At 37.5% G+C, this 27,250-nt stretch overlaps 1 protein-coding gene across 6 annotated transcripts in view; it reads right to left on the reverse strand.

Annotated features, from left to right (window-relative positions):
• Positions 1–27,250, reverse strand: part of LOC132195049 (uncharacterized) — a 151,709-nt gene that overhangs the window by 78,067 nt on the left and 46,392 nt on the right. For all 6 annotated transcript variants that reach the window (XM_059616786.1, XM_059616796.1, XM_059616763.1 and 3 more), the window contains one exon: positions 12,352–12,399. The gene's annotated coding sequence lies outside the window, so the exon portion shown is untranslated. The remainder of the gene's footprint in view (positions 1–12,351; positions 12,400–27,250) is intronic.

Here is a 27,250-nt window from a genome sequence, read left to right on the forward strand (position 1 = left end):
TGTTTTCAAAAGCACTAGTTGATTGAATACAAAGAATGAAATTTTATGGGTCACGTGACCTAAAAACATTTTAGCATCACGCTGAGAATTGTGTTTAACTGTCCTGACTGATGGATTTGAAATTTTGTGTTTTACAAAATTATTATTCTCAGTTTCCATTGTCAGTAATTAGTAATTATATTAATTGGGCCGGTCTTGAAATTTACTAAATATTTATCCAACTTACATAAGGTTGTCTTTAAACGTGTTTTAATATAGCGCATATTTGTACTTGCACAGAGCTTGCAGAGCTATGCTATTGAAAAGTATAGGAATAATTATTTCCACCGATTTTCCGTAAACAGATTTGATAGCTTACGATGTTTTGTACGTGTTTGGGAAAATTAGGTTCTCGAGAAGTTGTTTCCAAATAATAATTATATTGCTGTAAATTAATGTTCACCACACGATACCAGTCTATTTTTTCAACAACATAACACAATAGTTATTTTAGGGATAACTTAATAATTTTAGATTTAAAACTTAATTTATTTTATATTTTAGTTACACTTTGTTGGAAAATTCTTATTACTTCTTTCACATGAACTGATTTCTGTCTTAAAAACAAAAAATGGGAATTAAACTAATGCTTATTTTTAAAATAATGTTGGTTTTATTTAGTATGATTACTTTCATAAATTCAGACATATTTTGTGTACAAACAATTTGTATAATAACAAAAATTATAGCCCTGTATAATTCTCGAAAGATGTATTTTATTTTTTATTTATGTGTTTTAAAGCTTGCCAACTGTCAGTATGTTTCAAGCACTGCTTTAATTTCCATTTTAAGTTGCAGGGGTTCGTGAGACCACCGAACAAACCTAATTGCTCAGAGTTAATTTGATTATGGCAGACTACACTAAATTCTCAGATCGTAAAACTCGCCGCCATCTGCACTGAATTTCAGCCCTGCGGGCTAAATGCAATTGTGCTGAAGATCAAATCTAGCGAGCGCGCAAAAGTTATGTACTCGCATCCCCGAGCCAGCAGCGTGAGTTTTTCCGCTGCCGGGCCAAAGTGGCTCTTAATTTAATTAGAACTCGGCTTGGAGAACAACAAAATGATAAATCCGGGCGGCTCTTTTGGCGGCACACCAAACTGCACCGTAATGTCTGTCGGGGTCACTTGAGTGTGGCATTCGGCGCGACGTGAGTGTTGCATAACCGGCCACACACAGGCGCATTTTATTACCAACACAACCAACAACCGCCGAAAGCAGCTGCTAATATTTTTTTGCGCTTGTTGGCCGAGGGAATATTTCAGTGCATGGCATGCAGAGGCGGCCTTTGGGCCATGCTGTTTATTTTTTATGACCCACCGCGCTAATTCAAAGTTATATGCAGCAGCCTCACTTTTTGTTCCAAATTCCACACGCCCGACTGCGAGAGAGAAGCCGGTGTAATTTTTAGTGAAACGCAATAATAACGCAGGAGGCCGACGCAGAAAATTAAATTTTAAAGTTTAAAACAGAATTTGACCTGAGGGAGTCAGCACATTATTCCACTACCCTTGCAATTGTAAACAGATAAATTCCGCTCCATCCACAAGCCGCCGCCGGCTCCGCGGAGTGCACGAATTATGCAAATGCACCCGCCAACCCAAATTTGAATTTTATTGAAGGAGGAAGGAATCTCGGTCGGTTCGGCATCAGCCATAAAATGCATAGTTCTCCGGCTTTGTTTCTCTCTCATTGCGGACGATAGTTTTCAAACTATTTCATATTGTATTAGTACGAGCTTGTTAACCAGCTTATTTACGATTGTTATTCGCGTGGCTCGCGGCCCTACCATTGTTATTTCGCTTCAAGCCGTCTCTCCCTCTATATCACTGAGCGAAGACCATTGAACAATGACTGGAATTAATTAGACGGCTCTCACGAAATCGTGGAGATTGTTTCTGTGGCGGTGTTGAGAGGTTTGTGCGGGCATTGCAAATTTCCAGAGTGGCGTCGAAATTTCACTTGTGCGCCGTAAACCACTTCTGCAAGTAATTAAAAGAATGCTCTGCCAGGCAAAAGTGAGTTGCTCCACCCACACCAGAGCTATTTCGGGAAGAATGCCGGGAGAGAAGTTTCATTTTTTTTTTTTTTTTGGAGCGAGCTAACTTTCCACAGAAATGTAAGTGTTAAAAATCGCCTGTAATGGACGGCTCGTTGGTGAAATTTCATTCTCGTAATTATTTTTTAAGAGAGCGTTAATGACTTCCAAAGGAAATTACTTTTCTTGCCTCTCTCACACATTTTTTTCCTTTTATTTTTCTTCTGCTTGAGCAGACAGTTTAATGGAAATAATACGGAAACCACGGAATGAGCGGCGAAATTTGGCAAGGGAAATGAAGGAAGCTGTGGGAGAATTGGGAGCATGTAGAGCAGAGCGAGGCAGTCAAATTTAATGGTCATGATGCTGGCGATGAATAAAATAGCGTCTTCATTATTTCGACTGTAATATTTTCGATATCAAATGCTAAAGCACCGACGTATACGCAGATAATTTTTCGCTCAGAACTGCCTAAAACCAACACTGCGAAAAGATGAAATTGCTTTTTTCTTTTGATGATGATTACCCCGATATGAAATTTTATTTCATAGTGTTTACCATGAACGGAAACATTTATCACTTTTATATTTCCATGCGAGTTGGGCAAAATGAAAAAGTCTATTTTTGCCATTTCAATTTTGGGTGAATATCTGATGGGCCGTAACGCGATATCAATTCACGTCACGTATTGCAGCTTCTCTCCATTTTGAATATTCATGCAGTCCCTTCCCACGGAACGGAATTAATTGCAAACGTGGCAATTTCCAATTTCGTCCACGCGACATTTGTCAGCCGGACGTCAAACCACGCTCGCAAAAGATGAAACACCAACCGGCACTATAATATTTATGTATAGTTTGCAACAGCAAGTCATTTTGCTTGAACGCAACTGACAGAGTCGCATGCATAATGCCTACAGCATTGTGTCAGAATTTTCAATGCAGGGGCAAACACGGTTTAATTATCGCCCAGGCCAGACTATAAATTAGATTGCCACTCGCACAGGGCTGGACAAGACTTTGCCATCGTTCGTTGACGAACTTGCTGACATTTTGCAAGTGCGGAATTGAGTTAGCTGTCAATGAGATAGAGAGAGAGAGAGTATGTGTGTCATTAATATGCAACACGCAGATGAGGCAGCACCAAATTGATGGGATTAAGAATTTTTGAATTTAGCCAAGCAGGTCGAAAGTTATATTGCGCGCATAAATTTCCGGGTAGGAAATTTCCATTATAAAAAATGAAGGAAATATAGAAGGTTCTCCATTAGCAATTAAAAGTTTTCATCCGATTCTTTAATTCCCACAAGCGGGCCTCGTTAAAAGTTTCGCGCTAAGATGATTAGCGGTGGATTTTTCGCTCGGATTACGGACAAAAACACAACTTTCCATTTCGGGGTCCCATAGCTCATTTTTCGCAACCCAGGGTCGCACAAACTGTCTGTTTTGACGTGGGAAATCTGCGCACTTGTGTAATTTGAAATTTGACGCAATTATCCGCCCAGTTGGCTGACGCGAGCGAACAACTGGGGTGCTCTCGAATTACCCACCGGCCGCTGCCCAGCTGTTAGTGTATGAAATAACAAATGATGTAATCATGATATGTTGCGGGCCGAGGCTAACTAATGGCCATCACATCATTACGTGATGGTTGCATCCTAATTGTTCTAATTATTATCCAATGCCCATTCATCGCGCACTCATTGGCTCGGAATAATTAACATGGGAAGAGCATTCGAGTGCTGCATCCACCTCTTGCTGTCCTCTCTCTTTCCACGACAACGAACACGTATCGATTCGCTTTCACCCTGTATCGAGTGGCTTGATTGTGGAATAACGGTGGTTTAGGCGCTCAAAGGGAGAGTAAGATTTTTTGTCAAAATCTATCATCTCCATTTTATGTTATAATAAAATAAAATAAATCAACTTTTTTGTAAACTAGACTTCCTGCACAACACAACGGTTGTGCGCATTGCCTAAAATTTAATACATTAAAAAACATTATTTGGAATCCAAAAACTAAAATAAAAAGCTCTGAATTATATAATGAATAAAATTTAGCTTCATTAAAACCTTAATTTATTAGGGAAATGCACTTTTCATCAATTTTTTCTTAATAAAAACTTTTTTATAAGAATATTAATATTTATTGAGCCCTACTTTGGAACAAATCTGGCCTTTTAAGGAAAAATTTTTAATTTTTTATTTTTACCTTTAACGTTTCGTGTTTTTCTTTCATAAGTCGTCTTTAGTCCTACGGGAAGGCGGGAGCCACTTATAAAATTTGAATGCAAAATCAACACTGGATATAATTATGCTTGAAGATGCAAACTTTCATCTCTCCCCTTCGCGATCTAATCAAGAAAGTAATTTCCGTAGCTGCACAAATTAAAATCCTCTTCGCCAGTACCCCGTGGGAATAAAGCAAAGTGAAAGTTGCATTTTATCTGCATTATTAATTAAAAGTTACACACAGAGTGTATGAATGGTAGTGTTTTCATTAGGACTGTCGAGTTTCGTGCATCGCACCCGAGTGAGTTGTTGTCCTTAATGGCAATAAGGAAAATAACAAGCCCAAGAGAAGCGGCAAAGGGTTGCAGGGGGGTTGTGGGGGTTGGTGGCGTGTTGCGAACATGCTAATCTGCGGTTGCATTCAGCGGCACGGCGCGATGACACCGGGTCTCGCTCCATTTGCAACTCTTGTTGTTTCTGCTGATTATTAAATTCCATTATGCCCGCAACTGTTGTAACAAACATTCTTTGCCACAGTTGAATACTTTTCACGTCACACTTGCGTCTCGCGACACTTTTTACTTGTCACTCGACCATTAATTACCAGCGTGCGTCAGGAATAAAAGTTCCTCGTCCTTCCAAACTAGGGTAAACCATGGTAAGTTAAATTTAAAGCCAACTCTTTCCTCAACGTTTGGGGTGCCAAAAACCCAAAAAACCAAAGGCCGCGCATCAGCTCTATTATGTTGGCCAAAAAAAAGATGTCTTCCGCCCGAGCCATAAGGCCCCATGGCTCTGACGGCAGCCGTGTACCAACATAATTTTGGGATGCGCAGCCTTTGCAAAAAACCAAGAATATTTCGAGCCATAAATTTTTTTGACATTTCCTGCAGTCAAGTTCAAAATTGTACAAGGTGAGATCAATAAATTTAAATTTTTGTACTACCAAAGTAAAGTGAAAATTTGTAATTGAAAAAGAGTTTTTTTTTTTACATAAAACATGAAAAAAAATATTCCGTAGATAGAGCTGAAGTTAAATTTAGCTCTGTGAAAATTAACACTTCAAGATCGTTGATAATTCTTCTTCAAAATGATGTTCTTTTAATTTCTATTGCAATAGATCATTGAATATTATTGTAATAAATTTATGTCGCGTGCGTCGCAACTTCAGCAAGAACCAAAGTGATGGTCACCGCCGCTGACTAATTGGACACGCATTCCGCAAAGTGGGCAGAATATTTTCATTTCACGTGTTTTTTTTTCTTTCATTGGGCGTGTGGTAAAGTGTCGTGCCAATTAGTCCAATTACGTGTCGACTGCGATGAAACGAACGAATTTTCAGGACTGACGGCATTAAAATAACGAGAGACGTGTTCCTAGAATGAACAATAATTTCAATTTGCGAGGAGGCCGCAAGAGCGAAATTAATTTCCGAGGGTGGTAATTCAATTTTCATGAATAACAGTCCATATATTCATTTAGCGACAAAAGCCCAAAATTTGTATTGCGTGTGCGGAAATAAGCTTGAAATAACATATATTTGTGGTTTTAAGGCTGTTATTCACACAGAGAAAATAAATTTTAAAATTAAAAAGTTTGTTGATAAAAAATAATTATGGTAAATGCCAGGTAATGATACTACTTTAAATAAATATGTATTTTCCAATTGTTCAATTTGGTTAAAATGTGAACTTCTACAAATAATGGGCAAAATTTGAAAGAATAAAAAAATACACGTATGTTTGTGACGTTAAAATGCACTAGTTTTCCCGGACCAGTTGAACAAAAATACTCTTCAAAAACTGTATATTCTTTCCTTTTATGACTACACTTTTTAAGTGTTTTTCAACTAATACATATTATTTAGTAGATCGTTGAATGATCACCTATTTTCTGAAGCTTAGAATATTGTGGTCAAATAAAAAAGTTTGAACAGAACAAAAAGACCAATACATCTCAATGGATGCGGTCAAGTGAACAGGAAGACTGAAAGAAGAGTTCTCTGCGCAACTACGTCGTATAACTCCCGCAAGCAATTTAAAGGTCTTCATATCAACTTTCTGAGCGACATTAAGGAACCATTATTCAATATTTGCTGAGCCTCGGAAAGGGAAGGAAAGTTGGAAGGGTCTCGCACAGTCGAGCGAATTTGCAATTCGGAGTCCGCGAACAAGCAGGAAAAGGTGGAGAAGGAAAAGGAGGTTTCGCGCGCGACGTTGTGACAAGTAAAAGACAAGCGACGCTGCTTTTTCCCGACAAAGCCCGTGCGAGATAAAACTTTCTTTTCTAGGCTAATACATGTAGCAACGGTGTCGCCTCGGCCGGCGTCTCTTTTGCCCGCCTTTGATATGTGTTGAGAGCGCGAGCTGCATTATCATTTCGCTCTCTCTTTTGGCTGGGAATGAAAGAAAGAGTCACAATGACAAATGTCTGCGCGAGATACGCCACCGAAAATTAACATTTGCTCTGAATACGTCTTGCCCGCTTTTTCGCGCGCCGAGATTACTCTTGACAAAGTAGCCGCTGCGGTCGGTTATTTAGAACGGACGGGCGCAGATATAGTAAATGAGAACTCGCGCGCACCGCAGAGAGCAAGATTGATTATTTGCGAGACGAATAGGAGTTTCAAAGAAAGAAAAGCCCGTGGGACTCAAAACCGGTGAAAAATTCTTGCTTCTGATTTATTAACACTCGCAAAAGATAAGCCAACTTTTTAAATAAAATGGAACCTGGCAAGTATCAAAAGATGGTTTTGCAGTGCTAGAAATTAATTTAATTATGTTGGAATCATCATTTTTTATACAAAATTTTCATGGGCCCTAGCTGTTCTTAAAACTTAATTTTAAAACACAAATGGATTTAAATAATGAAAAATGAAAATTGCCATAATGACCTCAGGATTGTAAAAAAAATATCAATTTTTAGAATATTGATGGGATGTCCTTCATAAGGCTTAAAAAAATTGTAAACATGATAAATAATCATAATATATTTTTAACATTTTTTGTTAAATTAGTACATACTTTTCTACAAGAAACTACAATAAAGTGTGTGTATTAAAATTTTTAACAATGCGACAAGTTTAATACTAATAATTTCCAAACAAGAAGGGGTTGTTTTACGACACATGGTACATAAATATTTAAAAATTTTATATATAATACAAAGAAAAAAAACATTGTATACTTATTTTATGTTAAAAAATATAGTTGACTAATTTTATAAATAATTTACTTTTTTATTTTTTAGCTACAATATGTTTTTAATCAATAACAAAATAATGGATTAATTTTAAATTTAATCATGATGTTAAGGTTTAATTTTTAAAACTATAAAATATATTTCAGACATATTATATTGAATTCTTATTATTTTCAAATGTAAAATTTAAGCAGGAAACCCGTTATTTTCTGTTAATTTATAATTAAATTTTATTCATAAAATTACAGGCTACGTTGAAAAAAAATGTCAGTTTTTGGAGATAAAATTAATGCTGATATGAAGAGATACTTAATATGTTATATAAAAATTAATACTATTAATGATATCACGTGTGATGTGCAAAAAATTAGATACAGAAATTTACCAATTTTTAATGCGATTTTTCACATTGCAAAGAAAAATCATGCATGCTACTCAAAAACATAGTTAACCTAAATCATTTTATTAGAAGAAACGAAATCGAGCAAATCCAACCAGGAAAATGACGTTTTGAGCGTGGGAATGGAAAGTGCTATTTTCGTTCTAAATCAGGAGCGGCATAAGTCGCCGAGTGTGTACATGCGGGTCTGGAGCGATTAATGCAACATAATTAGCTGCCTTGTATTTCCTTCTGTGCTCACGCATATAATGAGCCCTGTCATTATGCAAAAGAGGATTACCCCTGAACGCATAAAGACGTCGGGAAGAAGAAGAAGAGCAGGTCAGAAACTTGGCGGAAACGAGGCCAACGGAACGGCAATCAAGGAGGAAGAAAGCGGCTCATCACGGAGAAAGACAAATATTTGCCAGGCCGATTATGCAATGCATTCACGTTTACGTGCTCGTAATGCATGCAGATGGAAAGATGTAATTGGAGTTGCACTCGTGACACACAACCAGAGGGAATTTCTACACTCGCGCGGCGCGTTTGGCAAGTGCATTTTGCGAATTACTTTGGTGCAATGTTAACTGTGCATATTTGCACTTGGTTTGATGTGCAGTGCAGATGTGTTTATCAATTTATCAAAGGGGCTTTTGTTAATTAGAGTGGTACTATGCAGATGGGTTTCATGAAAGGAATTTAATCCTTTAATAATGATGCCGCATAGAAATATCAAATTTTCTATTAAAAATTCAGTGCGTGATTGTGTCAGTTTTTATGCAAAACTTTGTTAGTTTTATGGAATTTCTAGCTATTTAGTAATATATTTTCTCTAAGTTTTGAAGAATATGGTTTACGTTATTTGCGAGAAGAAATTTATGAAATTTTGTATACAGCCTCCAGTGATTAAGGCTAGTTAAAAAGGTAAGAAATTGTTTCTACTAATGCATTATTTATTTTGATCATTATATTCAATTGAAGTTCAGATCTTTTAGATGAACTAAAGAAAATTAAATAAAAAAGCAAACGATGTTTAATAAGAGAATTATTATATCTAAACCAATACAAAAAATTGTTATCTTCCAAAAGGATTTTCTGATCCACAATTAATTTCCAGTAAATTCAATTTACATTAATTTTTCTCTCCTTAAAATTTTTCTTAGTCTACTATTATTTCATAAATTATTGATTATCCCATAATAAAACAAAAAGGAACCATAAAAACCTCACAAAAAGCTTATTTAAAACATTTTTTAATCCTTCTTTACTGTACATTTTCCATCATGTGTAGATAAACGTTGATTAAGCTAAATGATCATTTGTTCATGGTCTTGCGTTGGTCAACTACTGCCATTTTTTTTTTCAAATTTCTTTACCAGCTAAACCGTGATTGAAGAAAAAATCTCCAACAAAACTCCCAATCCGGCATGAATTGGAAGTCTGTAAAGACATGCACATATGTTCGCCCTCCAATAAAACCTGCCGTGCGATTTGAGAATAAAGTGAAATTCAAGCCCGCTTTTTCTCTTTCTCTCTCTACGGATTGAATCGTTGGGCCAAAAATAAATATCCGCGACGGCGGGATCACAAAATATCCCACCCAGCACCGCATAGGTTGCGGCTCTTGAGCCTGTATTTCTGCACACCCACCATGTTTATGCGTGGAAATGTGGACGTATTCTGCTTCATAAAATTCTTTGTGTGTATATTCTGGTGAACAGCAAAAAGGTCAAGCCTTTACAACAGCCACACAGCATGCACGACGGGCCAAAAGAAAAAATGGAGCGAGCGTGGCGCTCTGAAATTACTTTACACAGGCAGCGTGCCCGGCTGAATGTTTATACGTTCAGAGATGTATTCTTCGTATTTAAATGAGCTTCTGGCCAAAGCTAGTTTTATCATAATAACGTACTCCAGGAATAACTTTGCACAGAGAAATAGCACTGCAGAACTTTAATAGAGATATGCGCCGTCCGTGCAACTTTCTTTTTATTTAAAGAGTAAGTTTTGTGTGTATGTTGTCAACAAGAAGCATGGATTGGATTAAGACTTTTGGAAAAGTACATTTTGATCAAGACCGCCTGCTGAAAATACATTTAAAGTAGCGAAGATTAAGAAGTTTCAAATTAATCCAAGTTTAATTTGCTGTAAAATTAATTTTAAAGAGGTTTATTTTAGGTTCTTAAGTGTTGTCCGTGACTTCTTGTCAACAACATGCACTTTGTGAGCATGATTTTTTTTCGCGTCGAGGCCAGTTATTACTATTTGTATTTTATAGTTTCCACGTAGCTTTGTTTTTAATTTGCGTTTTCACGTCGCCCACAATACAAATGTGCACACACAACTCTTTCTTCGCGGTGGCAATAAAGTACAGCGCAGGGCGTGCAAGGAATAATTTTTTAACGGCGTCGCACAAAGAAGCACACAAGGCAATGCAGCCAGTTACTTTTGCACTTCTTCTTGCCACAATTCAAATTGGACGACAAAAGAGGATAATGGCGCGCAAGCGTGCAGGAATCTTTTGGCCATTACTCATCGTATAATTCATTGAAGATTGCGCTGCACCAGCACAAGTAGTCAAGTTTTTGCTCGTAAAATGCAAGCTTGACTGAAATAATTCAACTGTGCTGAACGATCTGATTGCATTATGGTGCAACTTTGCGAGTTCTCTGGCTAACATTCTTATATGACTTTCTTCTTCTTTACATTAAAGTTGCAATTGCATCATCAAAGTTTTAAATTTTGGTTATCAATAAACATCACTAAAGACATACAAAAAATATAGAGTTCAGCATCGCAAAAGGGTATACTTTAAAAGAAGGCAAATTGCATTAATTAAACTTAACAATATTTAAGATAAAAAACAAAAAGCCAGGCGTATAATGAAGTAAATTTATAACTTGTTGAAACACATTTTTCGTATAAAAATTATTTAAATTAATATTACAATCAAAACCTTAATATTGAGAGATAAACACTTTCGTCACTTTTTTTAATTTATTTATATTAAAAATGGAGGCAATGAAAGCAATTATTATTTAAATTTATTTTAAATTACTTTTTTATTTCAATTCCCTGTAAATATTAAACAATTAACTTGTTGCACAAATTTTAGAGCTAACCTCGTCATTCTATATGTGCTTCAAACGTTTTCCAATTTCTTCAGATGAAAATTATGAATATACCCCTATGAATTATAAAAAAAAAATCATTAAATTTTCACCCATAGTTTTGATTATTTTAAAAGAAGAATTTTATTTTCATAGTGGTATTGATATTATTTAAAGTATGTTAAATCAAGCAAACAATTATGAGACAAAATATATGTAGATAGTTCAAATAATTTGCCACTAAATAATAAGCAAAAGTTGGTGAATCGAGGCTACAAAACTCACAATCAGTTCTCATGCGAAATTTAAGGTTGTTCCGAATGCGCTAAAGCGCGTTTTACTTTATTCAACAGTGTGTGAGTGTTTAATTAAAATGACTTCATACCAACGTTTTAATTGTGTTTTAAAACAGCATTTACGGCGCAGGAAAGCAATAGTTGGCGTCGAGGCCCAGGAGACTCTCCTGCAGGCATATTGCGTAGCGCGCAGCCGATCGGCGGAAAGTTTATTTTTCAGCACACTTGATCGAACCATTTGTAAGCCAGTCAGGTCGAGTTGGCGCGGAAAGCCTCAAACACGCGTAAAACGCCGGCATAAATTATCCCCTAACAGAATAACCAATGGCACTTGTAGAAATGCAATTTATCATTTCGAGCGCGGTGGCGAAATCACGCCGTGGCGAAGAAGAAGAAGTGCTCATTTGCATATCGGACGAATTTGCATTGAGGTGAAAAACTTTGCTGGAAATTTCTGCTGTTTCAGCTGGCAAATGTATATATTTGTGCTACTTTGATTTAAGCGTTCGAATTATTCAGTCGGGTTAATGGTGTTTGAGCAGAAATAAAATGCTCGTTCTGAATTTTTATTTTATCTCCGCACAACCACCGCTCTTGATGTGTGCCAAAGTGGAGCGCCACCGCGGCGGCTCATTTTCATGCACAATAAACGTAAATACGGATGGTTTTGCATTTAAGAGTCTACTTTGGCGATAACGGGGTATATTTTTCTGGTTGCGCTTTTCCTCCAATCGAGACGACGATTTTTTTATTGGGAAAAAGCAGAAAAAACGAGTCACTCGCCTTTAATGTCGATCACAAAATGCTCTCTGAATATAGGGAATACATACTACTATTGATACCGCAACGGCGCAACCGCTTTTATCCGAATGTTTCTTGAAACGAAATACATGAAAATCGACATTTATACAACCAAATGCTATATCGGATACTCGTCTAATTTCCCTTTGCTTATAAATAATAAGCTGCTTATTTCTTTTGACCCCTGCGGAACTAGCATAGTTACAAGGGAGAAAACAAAATAAGCTCAAAAAGAAAAAGCTTCTTTACATACCAACTGACTGAATGCCTTTGACCTTTGATGGTGCGCGTTGCGAGTGATCTGAAACAAACAGGAAAATCCTTGTTTAATAGTCTGTTTTTTTTTGTCGTTTTTTTTTTATCGGTTTTAACAGGGGCAATGAGCCGAGGGAAAAATATCGCGTCAATATTTACCCTGCTGTGCGTATATCAAATATTTGTTAGCTTTCCGGCCTCTTTTGCAGTTTCAATAAACGACCGGATTTTCAACCATCATTTGCTTAAACTGACAAAAATCCTTTTTTAATCAGCCCGACCAAACAACATCCCACAGGAGTTCGCAACACCACTCTGATTGCCCTCCCGTTTGCCCAGTGGAGGCAGGTTAAATGAAAACAGCAGGCCGTGTTAAACAAAGAAGTGTTGGAAACGCAATGGGAAAATATTATTCAGCCGATCGGTTCGCCGGCGGATCGATTGCCACCACTATCTGCGTATCCAAAGCAGCGCGACGAGCAAATATTTTCCATCGCAGAAACGCGCGTGAGTCCGGCGAAGCATTATTATTAGTTTCAGCACACAGTAGACAGCAATCAATCACTTTCTCCCTGAATCGCAAAACTAACTTTAATCCAGGCCACTGGCATATTCCACTGATTAAGCGAGGGGCGTTCTGAACAACAATGCTTTCGAAACAATGGCTGTTATTATTATTGTAATTTGGCCATAATAACTGATTGATCAATAGCTCGACGGTCCTTGCCGAAAGAGAGAAGGGCAATTTTGAGCCCCTCCACTCCCTGACATCGACGCTCTAAGCGCGTGGCCCGAGCCCATAATCCTCTGAATATTATTGTGCCTGGACACAACCCTCGGTTTTATACAAGTGGAAAATGAGCATCAGCGTTGGATTTCAATTTTGAACGACAAATACGCTCGATTGGATGACAATCCTGCCAATGGCTTTATCGAGGATTATACTTTTCGAAACATGTATATCAAGCGATTTTTTTCACTATAACAAATATTTTTTACATGCTGTAAAATTTTTCTTTACCAAAAAATATTTAAAAGTTCAGGTTCTGGATTAAAAAAAAGTAGTGAAAACTTTCCTCAAAATACAAGCTTAATTTTATGTGCCCTTATTATTAATAAAGTGTAAGGCAATTTCTTAAAGCATTATTTTCAATTCATGACGGGACTGATTTTAAAAAACAAATCCACTTTTTTATTCTTTATAATATTATAATTTAATATTTTGAAGAATAAAAAAATTTAAAATTTGTCAAATGTAGTTACGCTTAATTATAATTCCACGTGAAATTCAACAAATTATTTTAACTTGTATTCATTTAAAAAAATTAAAGGCTGAACAAGACACTTTAATGAATTATTATTGTGTCGGTCTTCTGAATCACTAATTTCAATGTGTAACCCTGAAGCTGCTGTAACGGCTGGTATTTAAGTATATTGTAGGGTTTGGGGTATGTAAACACACCTACCCTCATTAGAGTTAAATATGCAATTTACTGATTAAACACCGTTCGTCAACCAAGCAGAGTTATATAATGTGTGCGTAACCAGAGCTTGCTTTAAAGAAGAAAGAGAACTGCCGAGCCGACACTATAGGAAAGCTAGGGGCCTTGCTTCATGTGTTGTACTCTTTTTGTAGCGACGCAAGCCTTTTGGGGCCGAAAGTTTGACATTGCAGCACAACTTGATCTTGGCTAAATTGGACACACGGCGTGCCGTAGACCAAGTGAGAGCAATTTATCGCAGGGTGCTGCTATAAACTTAAAGGGCGAGCTTTTTAAACAGTTTAGCCCAAATTAAACAACTGAAAAGTTTTATAATTTGTTGCATAAAAATATGAATGAACCGAGGTTTATTTTGGAGATCAAAAAACCAGTGTTTATATTGTTGTTTCTGAATATTTACATGAAATTTTAATGATTTACTTAAAATAAACATGAAGTGAGAAAAATTGAATTGATCTTGCATTTCGGAGCAAACTAATTTCGCGCAAATTAATTTATAAGCAGAATGAACTGCTCATTATTATGTGTAAAAAAAAACACAGATGTGGTCTTTTGCTAGCATAAAAGTTTAAAAAAGGAGAAGCTAAAAGGTGCTGGGAAATTGTTTAAGGAAGGTGAAAATTTTCTGGCTCGTCCGCGTCTAGCACGATACTTGATTCAGCGAAAATTCATTGATTGCCCATTAGCAACAGGGCGTCCCCAAACCAGCAAGAGTTATATGGGTCTGGTCGAGCCAAATTCAATTTGCGGGACGTATAGTGCGCCAGGTTGGACCCTCACTAAGTGCGTATAATTAGGTGGGCTCCGTTTCAAGGGATAATATGAAAATTCGCCTGTGGCGGAATCATGATGAAGCTCTATGGCTCTCTTTTGGTGGCGCGTTTTATGGCCGAGGGGAACAGCGCAGTGTGTGGAATTTTTTGACGTTTTTCCTGTTGCTCTCCCTCACCTGGTTTATGTGCGTTCATATACGGTGGCGCCGAATGTGATTATGGTGAGCGTTAAGGGTGAAATTTGGGGGTGCATATGCGCTCCTTTGCCCTCGTGCAGGGGAGAGCAAAAATTGGCTCTGCGGACCGCAATATGAGCTTGTTAGCAAACGTGTATTCTGCTTGTGTTGTGCAAAAATTATTTTCGCCAGAAGATGACGAGAAAAAAATTAAATTTATTAAAACCACCCTTATGAAAAAATTATGCTTTTTTTTAAATTTGATTACTAGTTTAATTTATTCTTCTCCACCAATACAAAAATTTTAAAACGGAAAAAAGAAGAAAGGGTTTGCAACTAGCAGATATCTGCTAAAAGCCCAACATCAAAAGAGACTCAGCCGCCGTGATAAACCCACACTATCGAGAGAGAAAAGACAAAATCACAAACATTTTACAATTGTGATTGATTTAAAAAAGTTTCTAATAATAATAAGTTTATGACAAAATTATTTTTAATTAATTGTTTCAAAAGTATTAGCAAATTTCTTGCTAGTGGTGTGGCCGTTTTGTCTAATAATTCATTTTTTTTTTTCAATGTATTTAACAATTCAATGCAAACAATTTTGTAAAAATGTGGACAAATAAACAACAGTAGTTTGGAGTTTCAGTAGGCATTCCTCTCTTTTTCAAATTTTCCATTTCTTTTTTTAACAATTTTGAGAAGATCTAATAAAATTAAATTGTCCAGAAATCTCGCATTCCCGAGTGAATTTCTCAACATTTATCGAAACGCATAAATTTATTTACTCATTGTCATAAATTATTTTCCACATTATTTTTTATTTGGACAAAGAGCGATACTAATGGTGTGATTTTTTTCAGCAATAAACACCCAAGTGCCACACTCCATCTCAAAGAAGTGAGCGGCTGCGGACCGAGAAACGGAATCAAAATTACTGATGCGATTTCACGCCGCAGTAAATTCCTCGGCTGTTCTCTTTGGTTTGCTTTCTGGAGAGTAAATCAAAAGCGACTTGCGGCAGTGGCCGCTGCCTTCTGCAACACCAGAGTAGACGGACAAACACACTGCGCGATGCAAGCCGCTTGTTGTTGGTGCCGAACAAATTGGGTTAGCCCACAAAGTTAGCCACTCGAAATTGAATTGTTCAAGTCGCTCCACCAAAAATAGCTCGCCGCACAATCACTGGGCGAAACGCAACAAAAGTATAGTGCGAGTAATCAGCGCGCCACACAGCTGGGCGCTCCGAATGGAAACGGAAATCCATCCATAAGGCGTCGGGCGGCGCAATTTCAATTTATATTCGCACTTTGGCCAAACCTCTCGTTAAACCGGAAAAAACAATTTGTTATTGAGAATTGTCAGTGACAGTGGTGAATGGAGCGAAGAAGAAATAGAGCCCTATGTACAAGACACGATCCGCAAAAAGAGGCCAAAACGCATCCCGAGCCTTTTTTCTATTACCTCGGCGGCGCCTTGGCCGAATGGATTTGGATATTGGCTCATTATTTTCTTCTGGAACGTCGCACTCCAAGCCCTGTGCCAGTGTGTGAGTCGCACGTGCCCGAAATGGTTTCTGTCTGACTATGGTTGGTGTGAAGTCTCGCCGGAAAATCAGAAATTCGCTAGCTAAGTTCAGCGATTTTGTGCGATTTCAGATCCAATTAGTTCCGTGCAGACAAGCGAATATAATTTGAGCCGGAAATAGAACTGAACTGGTTTGATCTCAAACAGATTTATTCTCATGATGAATTTAGTTAGTTTAATAACTTTTTACCAATTCATTATATAGTTTTAATTTTTAGAGTCACAATGAGTTAGTAAAAATGTAAAATACACAATTTAAAATGCGAAGTAAATTTAAGTTTCATTTACTTCAAATTTAGATTCTTGTATTAGATAGCAGAACACTTTTTTTAAGCTGTTTTAAAAAATCACACAATAATCCTACTTTTAAATGTAGATTTATCTCACTTTAAAAGCACGTTGTAAAAAGGGTGTTTGAGGAATAAGAGAACAAAGCGGGGTCTGCGCACAAAACCGTCTGCTTTGTGAGTCGACGCTGCACATAAATTAACTGCATCAAAGTGCAATCGCAGAAAGAAAAATACATTTTCCGTCTTGCACTCCAGCTGGCGTACCGGAACTAGAGAAAAGAAATTGCAAAAAGGCCAATGCAAGAGTATAATACGCTTATTTAGCCGCGCCGCACAGCTGCTTGTTTAGAATTTAATCTGGCGTTTTACATGCGCTGAACGAGTACTGAGGAGCGGTACATTACGCGCGCGACATGCCCTACTTTGTTTTAGCTTTAACACTGGCTGCCTGCGTGTCCTTTCTGAGCGGCCCACGCGCTTTTTCTTATCACAAGCAGACGCCGTTAGCAAGTCCAGGAAAGTAGACATTTTGCTTTAAATAGGATAATTTAATGAAAGTAATGCAGCTTTTTTAAACCTCTTTTTTATGGGATAAAAGAGGTGTAATAAAACAGAATGAGTTAAATAGATACAGAACTGAACTTGGAAAAAATTTCTATTCAACGCGTCTTCATTTTCACTCAAAAGTCCTTTAACATAAGATAATATATTTTTTTGTAGCTAAGAAAGAAATAGGAAGAAATATTTGAATAAAAGCAGAGGAAAGGTAAAGGTTAAATTAAATATTCAACTGCAAGGAAGAGAAACTTAGTTTTTCCACATGACGAGCATTTTTACTCCAGCAAACTGTTGCTTAATAGTTTAATTTTTCTGCTCTCACATAAAAGAGACGCAATTTTCCGTTTAGTGCTCGCTTAAACTCACGCAGACCTGGAAAAAGTTTGCTAAAATGTCTCGTGAAAGTTATTGCCGACTGTTGAAACGACTCGTTTTTTTCTCGTCGTTTAATTTTCCACAAACTCGCCAGCGCTCTTTCATTGGGACAAAAAAGCAAAAGCACAACTTGAGATAGATTTGGTTTTGCAGCAACTATTACACGATAAAGAGTAAAAATGGTTGATGAACAAACTGCTCATTAATTAAAGTCATGACTAATATTTGTCTGCGAATCAGATAAGTTGCGAAAGTTCATTTATAAAAATATCACGGTAAATTATGGCTGTTCGTGTTTTCCTGGGAAATACATAATAAATTGATTGTGATTGATTTCACCCGTGGATGAAAACCAACACATTTATACACCAGGGCGGCGGCGGTAGTTATTCGTCGTATAACTTTGATTGCACCCAGAATAAATGGTTACATACGCGAGCGGGGAGAGTGAAATATTGATGTTGAAATGCACGCCACATATATAAAGAGACGAGTCAATACAAAATCTATAAATGGGAGTCGTTATTTTCGCCGCCTTTGTTACTCGGCCGCTTCGAGGCACTCTCGCTAGCACCGAAAATATGATAATCACCGAAACACCTGCGCGGTTTATTTGCAGATAGCCAGCAGGTGACGAGTCTCTTTAGCACCCTCTTGCGCAATGAGTGGAGCCGCTGCTGAATCGATTTTGGTCCCATCTCTCTCCGCAGAACACGCACGATTCTATAAATCTAATCATCAAAGCGCCAAGGTTTTTCTGCGGTCACCTTTATAGTTTGGCCTTGGTTCAGTGAATGCGTCCTTGAATGATTCCGCAATCCCACATTGTGACATGTCGTAATTAACGCAGCTAGGTCTAGAGAGGCAACCACAACACTGCACAACGTGTGTGCAACACTTTGATTATATATTTAATTAATGCAACTACGCCATTGAATGCATGAAAATAAAATAATATTGAAACGTGACAAAAAAAAAATGAATTCACATAAGTAATCAACAGCAAACTAATTCATGAACTTATTTCCAATTATTGTTTGCTGAGATATTTACAAAAGAACGTAAAAAATTACTTTCTAAAGTATTTCACTATCTTAATTAGCAATATTTTTTTATTTGACCTAGCTATTTGCATGAATGAACAGAAATCTTTAAAGTGCATCACAAACAAACATACCACAGTATATTGATAAAAAATTATTAATTTCTTCAATTATGTATTGCAGTCTCTCAGAAATTTTAAACAATGTATCACCCGGTATGGGTATCCTCTGCCCAAAAGCATCATCCAACATATTCAGTTTAAGTCATTATACAAATTTTACTTAATATATTTAAATTACCTTCAGCTTACAAAATCGATTGAATCATAAAGCCATGATCAAAAATGTTTCTTTAGAATTTAGAATCCACCATTTTGTGTCTGGATAATATATAATTTCATCAGTTTTTAAAATTAGGCAAAATAAAAATGTTGCCTACAGTAAAAAAAATTGTTTATTATACTATTCACAAGTATTGAAAATATAAATAATATTAAGATTAAAAAATTTTATTAATACTAAATAATTATTAAGATTTTAAAAACAAGAAATAGCAGTATTAAAAAAGTAATGCTTAAACAATTTATTGTTGCACATTTTTGTTTGCTATTTTTTTCCACATTTTATTTTATGTGTTAAAGAAGACGGCCAGAATGGCTATGTATCTTGGCTATGTGTAAAACCAAGTCCTCTTTTGTCACAGACACACATTATTCACTCTCGCGGAAATCAAAAAGAAAATAACATCAATCCCACAGAAATGAACTGCCACCGTTCGCTCTTGACATTTCCAAGAAAAGTTGGCTCCTGCGTTTCCAAGAAAAACACAGCAGCAATATTACAGTTAAGGGGGCAGTCGGCACTGCACCGACTAAAAAGGAACAAAAAGTGGTTGTACCACTGAAGGACGGGGCGGCCGCCAAACCACTCGACCTAACTGAATTTAAGAGATCGTCCATTTCGCAAAAAATAAAGAAGTCACCGCAGTCAGTATCAATCGACGAGCGGGCGAAGAGGAAAAGTGTTTGATCCAACCAGGGAAAAATATATATATGAAAAATTCTCTGAGGATTTCATCTTGAAAGTTTGCTCGCTCGCCCGAGCAGAGCGCTCTCATCCGACCAATATGTGCCAGGCGGGCAATAATCTTCTTTTGGAGAAGCAGTAATTGGAATAAACCAGTGGGCGGACTGGCCAATTTCTTGCCGTCTTTTGCAATTTCATTTCCCAGAGCATTTTACGCCTGCATATACTTTTCTTGGTTCCCTCCAGTGCGTGTGTGGAAAACCTCTTGTTTATGGCAACATGCGTTCGGCCGGGTTGGGAGTGGACGCGTAAATTTCCCTAGTGTTCTGTCAGTGTTGAGTATTTTTGTTGCCCTCTCGTGGTTTCGGCACGCTTTTTCCGACCAACTAGTTGCCTCGCCGCATCCTCTCAGAATTTCCTTGCCCTCGGCCACCACTTAACCGCCGACTTGTCGCGCGGATCTTGTTTTGCACGAAATTTCTCCAGCAGCACCTCCCAATTTTAATAAAGGCCAATTTGTTGCATCTTTTTGCTCCGGTGCCGCCACATACATTTTTCAAATTTAAAACGAGCGCTGCTATTTGTGCGAACCACTTATATTATACACGTTGTTATATTTTCCTTTGAAGTTTGCCCTTTACACGTTCGTCGCACAGGATAGAAAAAGCGTGCCGGCAACGGTTGCGGATTCTACCAGAGAGAGACACGCGCATTTGTATAAAGAGACAAGCAAATTGCAATTTCCGCGTGGATGAGCAAGTTGATGTGTAAAGCGGCACGCGCCCAGAATTCCATTGATTGAACTTAAAGAGAAAGAGAGAATAACATACGAAAATAGTAAGTTTGACTCTAGAACTATAAATAATTTTGATAAATCTTCTTTGCTGAATATTGACGTTTTTATCTTTTCTTAATAACTCATCCAACGTTTTAATCAGAAATATGTATTAATTAATTAAATAAAATGGTAATTTTTTTATTTTGAATACCCAATATGAATTATGTATACAAATTATAATAAAGGAATAATAATGCGGTATTAAGAAGCACTTACCGTAAAATTGTGAAAGTAAACATGGGAGGATGTAATTAGAAATAAAGTTTTAGAAGAAATATTATGAAAACTGGTTTTTTTTTATCCTTGATTTTTAAATTGTAAAATAAAATTGATTTTTAAATTATTTTACAAATTTAATTGTAAAAAGTCTAGAGAAACCGAATATGAAATTAAAATTTAAAGTTTTAATATAAATTATGTATAATGTAACAACTTTCCTATGATTAGTATATTTTAGTCAATGCTATCAATTATATATCAATATTTGTGCACATTTCCAGTTATGTGCACTTTTAATTTGTTGGAACCCATGTAATTTTCATTAATTATGTAAACTATAACCCTCAAGCATTTTTGAGCAAATAGATAATGATTGAAGCAATTATTAAAGGCCTACTTAGAAATAAATTGAGCAGCTGATTTATTTGGTCTTTTCCAATTTAAAATTTCACCATCACTGTATAAATCCTGGAAGCAGGCCAGTTCTTCCAGAGTGTGTAATCAAAATTCCGTTTCAGCTCTAGCTATAAATTCGCTCCTTTTCTCCGAGGAGAAGAGAGAGAACGCTAATGAAACTCATCTAATTTTTCTCTCCACCGGCGCGCGTGCCTCTCCTTTTGCGTTGTTCCAGAGGAGCAGTCTGCGAGATGATGGCCCTCACGCGCATTTCCACGCTCTCCACACATCCGTATTATGTGCGTCGCTTTGTCTTGCAAGCGCGAGCGCAGTGATATACACATTATTAAATGTTGCGAGCCGTTATGGCATCTTAAAAGGAAGCAATATTTCTGCGACTGCCAAGTGTCGTTATTTTTTACGCGCTCCCGCCCGCCTGCTCGCGCAAAACTAACGACCGTCCAATATATTTACCCGAATAAAATACATACGGGCAACTTTTTATGCGTCGCAACTTTTTTGGCCGGAGGGAAAATTCGCGCCGGATTAGAACAAGAAAAAACTTATTTTGGGCGTGCTGCAGAATAGGCTATCTGTCGCACGTTATTGTTATTACTATAAAGCAGATAGAAACGTGCAAGGTGATAAAAAAAAGGGCCAAACTCACTCACAGCAGCTCTGTCATCAATCCGGTCGTTCGTGAAAGCTGCTGACTTCCATGTTAAGCTTCAATGTTGAAGGAAAAATCGATAATTCAATTAACGACCCGGGTATGATTCCCTATAAAAAGTGGCGGGGGGACAATAAGCTGCACACGTCAAACAGTCAGTCAATCCTCGTGAGATTAGGATTTTTAGGGTTATGTTTTGCCAGAAGCTGCCAGTTGGTTGGCCCCCTGCTCGCCAATTTTGCGAGGAAAATCATAAATTTGCCTCTCAGGCAGGCTCAGTGGCTACGTGACAAATCAGCCGCTGCAGCTGTTGAATCAAATTATACCCCGAGTTTCTCCTCTGCTTGATATATATTATCGCCCCAAAGTTCAAAATGTTATTCGCAACTGTGACGTCAGAATACCTAATGCACTGAAAAATTAAATTCCCTCCCCGTTCCCCGTTTCACTTTAAAATAATTACAGAGATTAGTTATTGTCATGATGCTGGAGTAATTTCCACCACATTTTGTCACGGGAGAATTTCGGTTGCAAAAAATACAACGCTGACTGATCAGTGAGTTAATCAAATAATGTCTCCAGCTTTGGCGATTATTTTTTTATATCAACTTTGAAAGCCGTGAGCTAATGATATTCTAGAGTGCACATATTGAGAGAGATGATCACAAGAAGAGCAAATTGAATTAGGGCACGTCGTAGCTGCTGCGCGAAAGTTCCTTCGTCGCACGCATAATTTCATTACTGGTTTTATCCGAGACCCCATCGGTGGTTCAAGTTTTGTCTGAGAAAATTATTCCCATTAAGTAAGACTGGTTTGAAATTGGAAGCCCTCCATATTGACATGATTGCCGTCTTGGCTAATGTCGTTAGAATCGACTTGATTGCTTTGGCGGTCCAATGAAGTGTGGCGTTTTACTAGAGCTTCCCTTCATTACGAATAGAGAGAACAACATAATTATTGTTATAGGTCCAAGACGGACAAAGTGAACTGATACATTGTTTTAAAAATAGATCAAAATTCATTTTAACATTAAAATTTAACACTGTTAAATGTTAAATGCATTAGTTAGGTTTGGATTTAAAATTTTCTTATCAATTCTTCTCTCAATAATCTCACATCCCCGTGCTATTTACAGCATATCCTGTTAAAACTTTACATGACGCAAAACTGTTATCAATACGTCTCCAGACCAATTAAGCTCAAACATTTAGCTCATTAACTTTGCACTCTGTCGTGAAATTAGGTCCGTAACTCGCATAAAGTTAGTTATCTGTTGACGTGTTGACACGGGAAAACTTCTTACCACCATTCCACGGTTTTAGTTTTTAGTGTCTATCGCGGTTGTAATAATTCGTATTTTGCGAGTGCTCACAGACCCCATGCCTCACCATCAGCAAGTTCAAACTACTCTGTACTATATAGGGGGTAGCATGCACGCCGCTTCATTTTCAACGCTTTTAAGAGCTATTATGGCCCCAGGAATGGCTTATATATGGCCAATATGTGCCTGGCAGGTTAATGCCAACTATCTGCAAACACTGGCAAAATATTATGGTGCGCGGCAGTAAAGATTTTTCCTTTATGGCTTCAGGAAGTTCTGGATTAGCTTCCAATGTACACGACAACAAACGCGCGCCGCTGATATAAATATAGCGCTTTGCTCTTCAGGGGCTTCCTTTTGTAAAACGCCGCGCGCTTATTTCTCGCTCGCACTTTTTCTCATGATCGTCATAACTGCTTTTTTCTGATATAAGAAAGGAATAGTCTGCTAATGCAGTGAGGTAACAGCCTTCCACAACGTCATTAATTTTAATAACTAAAAAAGGTCTCATCTTTAAGGAGAATATAGACGATGATATTAGATAATCTCATCAGTCTCATCACATCGTGAATTTAATAAGATTAATAATAACAACTAGAGGAAATCTCTTTTACTTAGTTATCAAGGCTATTGCATTGTAAATATTTTAATAACATCTAATTGTAAGCCATTATAACGTTGGTTAACATTATGGAATATTAAAAAAGGTATATTTAATTAAATATTTAAATTTATTTTTAATTATATTTTTATTGCTTCAAAATTAATTAAAAAATAAGGTTGTGGGATTCGGTGGTACTATTTTAACATGGGAATATCCCCCATTAATTAATTTTTAGTTATTATACAAGTTAACCAATATTTTTTTTTTTCATTATGAAAGGATTCAAGAAATATTTATTTAAATTTAAATGTTAATATCATGGCAAATTTCCAGTCAATACACTCAATTAAGAAATTCAAAACTTAAATTATTAGAACAGAACAGTGAAATGACTGCAGAAAATTCACAAAGATACGTCTAGCGCTTATCCTATCAACAGAAATAAAAAAGAAACGAAAAATTTAAGATATAGTGCATTTTCATAAGAAAAAAATTATGACTGTTCAGCAGATATTTATAACACAACTTTCTCGCAGCTGCACCGCCAAGCAACGGCTCTTCGCTTTCAATAAATCAAAAATTTTATTGAGAAAACTGCCTCTTTCCTCTGTTTTCCTCTCTCGTGCACAGAAGAAAACGGAAATTTGCAAAATGTAGCCATCTGCTCTGCCACTCCGCCCGCGCCTCTGCTTTTATGAAAACACGAAAAAAGTTGGAGTGTGGCGCGCGTAACTGGAAAATGAGAAAAAAACGCAGCATCCAGGCGGTCGTCGAGTGGCAGCCGAAGCAGCAAGGCGCGTTTGAGAGAGATGCGTGCAGGACGAGGGTATATTTAAATATATTTGATAACGCAGCCACTGAGGAGGCGTTTCATACATATGATAGCAAGACGAAGGTCATGTTTAATGCATATTTTCACGCTTTGTCGACCCTTCAGCCCGGCGCTTATACAGATGGTGTTCTATTTACCCCTGCCATGCCCATTCGCATCATGTGCGCGGCCAAGAAAAATACTAGTATTTTACAAATAGCCTGCCCACTCGCCCAATTCCCGGTTTCCAGCGGAGCGCCACTTGCGGAACAAAGCCAACGCTGCAAGCAAAGTTGTTGCTTTTTTGGCAAACAGCTACGCCGCGGCTAAAATGGGCGCCGCCTGCAAAAATTTCTGCCAACGTGACCTTTTTATTTGAAAATTTGCTTGTTATTTAACGGTAGAGCGCTTGCTTGTATGTACGTGGGGGAAAATTAGAATATGGCTTCTGTTTGCTGTAAAATCTCCCAACATATGCGTGTATTTTAATTACAAATTGTGTGAAGCTCGGCAATAGCAGCTCCGCTGTTCAAATGTTGTTCCTGTTAAAAAAATTTAAATGAAATGTGCCAAATGCAAATTTTTATGAAACAGCAGAGGGGAAAATCCAAAGTAAAATAACAATCAAAATTTTAGAAAAAATATAATTTTCAGTTTTAATTTAAGTACATAGAAATTTTTTATAAAAGGTCAATATTTAATATTTTTGTATTAATAAGCCAAAATCCTCAATACATTGGATGGCTTTTCTTGCAGAGGCGAAAAATAGAAAGATAAAACTTCACAATGTGGCAAAAGCCATAAATAGCCATTAGTGAAGAAGCCGTGCGAGCACCATCAATCACCGAAATAGGTTTTCTGCGGCCATCGGTTCATATAAAAGTGCGGATTAGCACCCGTTTATTACCTGCCAGAGGGCGTTATTTGATTCGCACTCTCTCCTCGTCCCGGAATGAAAAACTATCCGCTCGTGTTGAGAAAACTTGTGTTGGCCAAGGGCAGGATGAGGGGTGGGCGGATGAGAATGGGAGAGAAAGGGTGAATACACGCGACGCCTGCCAGACCCCTCGGCCCGCTCCATAAAACAAGTAAAAAAGGGCCGAGGCACAAGTTGGTCACTTTCTTCGGACCCATGTGCTGATTCGTGAGTGGAATCGCATAAGAGAAATAAGAAAGAGGCGACTGTTCGCCAGAGAGAGACGGACACACTCGCCAGCCGGCCAAATTCTCCATTTCCAGCCACCCACCCGTTCGTCGCCTCTCTCACTCCAGTTTCCCTCAACAATGTGTTGATCAATCAAAAGATGGCTGCTGCCAAATTGCACAAAGAGCAGGCGTGTCGTGAACTCTGGCAAGAAGAGGAGCAAAGAATGAGAGTGCGTGTTGCGCCAGCTGAAACAATTGAAGGCCCACCCTTTCTTGGCACACTTAATTGCCGCAGATTTTTCTGCCCACCGCCTACATGCGCGCCTCTCTCCACTTAAGTGCGCCTGATTGATTTTTCCCCCATTCTCTTTCCATTGCTTGATATTATACAACATGCATGTAGTGCTCCTAATGAAAATTTAAAAAAAAATGAGAGGCATTGAAAAAGAAAGAAAAAATTTGTCCACAAAATATAAACATTTTTGATCTATTCAAAAAATAAGACATTGAAATCAAGTGGTTTGAATAATTTTTAATATTTGGAGTAGCATAAAAACTATCATTGACAATTGATCATCTATATATCCCCCCCCCCCCCAAGAATTCAATCTGGTCCATCTAAATTTTAACGATTAACATTCGCAATAAAGGTATTTAAAAAAAGGACCAAAAATAAATATTGAACGTTAGTTTTATTAAAAATAAACAATACGAAATAAACACAAAGCAATATTTTTTTGGACTTTGAAGGCAGCCTTAGAAGCTTGGAAACGAAAATAAAAAAGTTCCGTTAGGATAAAGATTGGTAATTAAATTCATTTGTTGAGAGCCGCCTTTCAAGCTCTTTCTGTATCGCAAACAATTTTGTTTTTGTTGAACGTTGCGAGGCCCGCACAAAAACAGCCGCCAAAACACAAAAAGAGGTCACCAAGTACACACTTTTTGCAACGCACACATGCGACAAAGGGAATACAAACGAAGGAACAAATTATTTTTGCAGCCTTTGAATGTTATCTGCCTTTGCCATCCGTGGAATTAATATTGCCTCGCAGACAAGCTCTACGCCGCCGTTTCGCATCCACCAGCCAGCATGATAATATATTAATGAGAACTTTTGTTTTCGAGGCCGGTGCGAAACAAAGGGCACACGCGAGAAAAGGGATAACCTGGTTATTGCACACTCGGCGAATGCAAAAGCAGCAACGCTTTGGCATCAACAAGCCGCACATGCATTTTGTATTTACGACGAGAAACAGCCCAGCTCCTCTCGATATGGGACTGATACACCCCGCTGGCCGTGTGCGGCAATAATATAGATTTTGTGTTACTCAGGGCGGCCGTTTCCAAAGGCCATTCACTTGCAATATGTACGCAGCAGATGCCGTCCATTGGAAACTGCATTGAAGCTGACAATGCAGATGAACAGGCTTTGTTGCATGAGGCTATTTGCATTTCTGCAAACAAAGCCAATAGGAAAATAAAACAAACAAGAAGAAGATTTAAATTTCTTGAAAGCAGTTTTAAACTACTTTATTGAATTATTTTAAATTTACAGACGGAA

Source organism: Neocloeon triangulifer, unplaced genomic scaffold, assembly GCF_031216515.1.
Source record: "Neocloeon triangulifer isolate White Clay Creek 2 clone unplaced genomic scaffold, ASM3121651v1 ptg000001l, whole genome shotgun sequence".
Taxonomy (NCBI): Eukaryota; Metazoa; Arthropoda; class Insecta; order Ephemeroptera; family Baetidae; genus Neocloeon; species Neocloeon triangulifer.